The sequence below is a fragment of the Ambystoma mexicanum genome, chromosome 2p (assembly GCF_040938575.1).
Source record: "Ambystoma mexicanum isolate Mex_15411 chromosome 2p, UKY_AmexF1_1, whole genome shotgun sequence".
NCBI classification, from domain to species: Eukaryota; Metazoa; Chordata; class Amphibia; order Caudata; family Ambystomatidae; genus Ambystoma; species Ambystoma mexicanum.
Window position 1 is genome coordinate 709,316,977 of NC_090923.1, and position 3,359 is coordinate 709,320,335.

Genomic DNA, 3,359 nt, shown 5'->3' on the forward strand with positions numbered 1-3,359 from the left:
TAGTAAGACTAAAACCGGACGGGACAAGCACGGTGTTTGTGAGTTCACGGCTACCATCCCATTATTCAGCACAGGCAACAGTACTAGTGACTCTTAGTCTAGAGAACAGCGCAGAGAAGTATGTGACAATTTATTCTGACTCAGTTTACGTGACATCAACAGTACACACATACGTGATGGCTCAGGAGGGGGTTCAGGAGAGCAGATGGGACCCCAGGGCAGCATGCACTTTTATTGGGCAAATTGATCGAGGTGATTGCATATCCAAAACAGGTAGCACTGGTGAAGTGCCAGGCCCACACAAAAGGGGACAACACTATATCAAGAGGGAACGAAGCAGCAGATTGAGGCCAGGTGCATGGCGTATTTGGGGCAACTGTGAGAACTGGAGGAGAGACCAAAAGCTCAGTTAGGTGTAAGGAACATGTTGATGAGGGAAGGTTACAATGTTCTACCAGAAAGACAGATTATGCAAATGCAGAGAGGATGCTCTGTCTCCGACGGACGCCTTATGGTGACAGAACAATACAGGGGAAATTCAGTAGAGAACCAAGAAAAACTTGCTCCATTGTTTACCATTGGCCTTGTTTGAATTGCGCAATAAGCCAGGGTCGAACACCATTTAACAACCCACGAGGTGGTAACAGGACAGCTCATGCATCTTCCCCTGGCTCGTCCCACAAGGGCATGTGAAAGATGTGTTAGGACAGGAAATGTATGAGTACATCACTTCTCTGGTTTCTAGTGCTTCTTTTATCTTTCGCCAGATGCAGTGGATCCAGGGGGGCCCAGGAGACAACGAAAAGATTGACTGCAATGACGCAGCACAAGACACTGAACTAAAGCATTTAGTGAAAGTGGGAGACATTGTCCTACGTAATTTTGTATGGCACTGAAATGCGCCTAGATTTACAGGACCTCATGTTGTAGAAGGGGTTGCAGACGGAGCTGCTAAATTAGTAGGGAAGTCAGTCTGGAATCATCTTGAAGATGTTGAGCCCTACAAAACAGTGGACTCACCTGGCAAGTTTCCGTGACCGACAGGGCCAACGTTCAGGACCTTGAACTACAAGTGCGTGCAGAGCTTACCGAGCTAGGGAGACCAGGCCACCCCATGTTATTTTTCTTTCCGCACACGCAGGTCTATGTAAATGTCGTGAGGGTTGTATAGGTTGTTGTCCTGATGTTACCTCCCATTCAGCACCCTGAAACGTTCTCTAACCAGTTTGTGCACTATATAAAGAGACCTTGAAGCTGGGTCAGAGCCAGATCCCCTGAAACAGGATGTCCAGGAAGCAGGATCTTCAAAGGTAAATCTGACCTCAGGCGACAGTGAGCGTTGCGTTGCTTGCAAATGCAGAATAATGCAAATCGTCTGTCTTGAGGATCGGGGCAGCTTATATAGCTGAGATTGTGGGCACGCCCATTGGGGCCGGTTTACCAGCCACACCCTGCCACTCCTAGAGAGTGAGCACGTGCAAAGGCAATCCATTAGCAGCCACACCCAAGAATACACTTGGGGCTGCTTAATGGATGGAATATTCAAGGTTAATGCATCCTGCTTAATGGATGGAATGTTCAAGGTTAATGCATCTGAAGTGCTATGTCCATAATAAAAGTTTTTAAATGGATGTTCTTGTTTACTTTTGTTCATGAGCCTTGCGCCAAAGGCGCCAGGACAGTGTCCACCTGGGTCTCCTGTGCATGCGACCCCTGCATGCCAGTGCCCCTGACTTCATGACCATGACAGAAGCACTAGGAACAGGGAAGGACAAGAGCTGGCTAGCGTATATATGGTCATGGATGCCATCATGGCTGTCGGATGGACTGAAAGTGATAGCTGGAGCCCTCGTGCTGGCAGCAGCATCAATATGTGGGATCAAGATATGGACGGCAAGGTGCAAGAAAACAGCAGAAGAAGATATTGGAATGCAGATCCTGATGGATGTAAACATAGGAGGGACAAAAGATGAGATTGTTGTACAACGAGAGAAGTTGAGAGCAAAGGTTGCACAGTGTGAACTATTTCCACCACGAGCAACAAAACTGGACAATCCACATGATCCAAAGTTCTATGAAGGGAGGTGGGTTTGGTGCAACCCCGAAGGAGTATGCTGTTACCTGCACTGGTCATTTGATGGCCACACATTATTATGGACACATCAGAGGAATGACGAAGATCTGGCAACCCAGAGCATAAGGTCTGTCATATAAGGGTGTGATCGACAAGTCGATCAGCAGGTGGGACTGAAGAGGGATGGGCAAATTTGCACCCTCTTCCCCCTCCTATAAGGTACATGATGTGGAAGAAGGCCAGGAGATAGCGTGAACTCCCATACTATTTCGGACCAATTCCTAGCGCTCCAATAATTGATAAATATGTCCACAGGTGAAGATGATAGACGGACCTCCCAGGCCAGCAGGCCAGGAAGGGAAAACTAAACGGGCCGATGGGAACGCGCGGGCTGCAGGAAACTGTAAGACACAGGAACCGAGATGAACTAAAAGTGGTGACTTGGAACGTCAGGGGGCTAAACGCCTACGTGAAGAGACTGAGGGTCTACGCTTGGCTAAACAAAGCGAAAGTCCACATCGCAATGCTGCAGGAGACCCACCTGATGGTGGAAAAACAAGCCAAGATGGCCAAGAAATGGGGCGGCCAGACATACAGCTCCACATACTCTAACTACGCGAGAGGGGTAGCGACTTGGATGGCTCCGGGTATCCCATTCGAACTCATCAAACAGGAGAGGGACGCCGAAGGCAGGGTCCTCATCGTACACGGAATGCTGGAGAACCGGGAAGTGTCTGGTGAACACCTACGCCCCAAACCACGATGCAACATAACCACTCACACCCCGACTGGCCCCGTACAGGAACGCCACAATCATCTGGGCTGGAGATCTGAACTGCACACTGGATCCCAGGCTGGACTGGTCGGACGACAAACACAAAAGGGCCGCACCACCAGCGCGGGTGTTGCAGAAGACACTGGACCAGCTCGAGCTGGAGGACGTCTGGAGGAAGGTACATGGGGGTGAGAAGGGATACACTCATTATAGCGCCCCACACGGGACATTTACCCGCATTGACAATTTATTCACGGGCAAACAGACACTAGGCGAATTCACTGGGGCACACATTCACGCACGAACCCTATCTGACCACGCCCCACTGGAAGCAACATGGGCACATACATACAGGAAAGCCCCCATACCCATGTGGAGACTTAGGCCGGAAGCACTCCTAGAGGGGGATTTCCAAGACCATATCCAAACTTCAATAGACAACTACTTCGAGCATAACACGGGTAGTGTAGACAGTACGGGAACGACATGGGAAGCCTTTAAGGTGGTGAT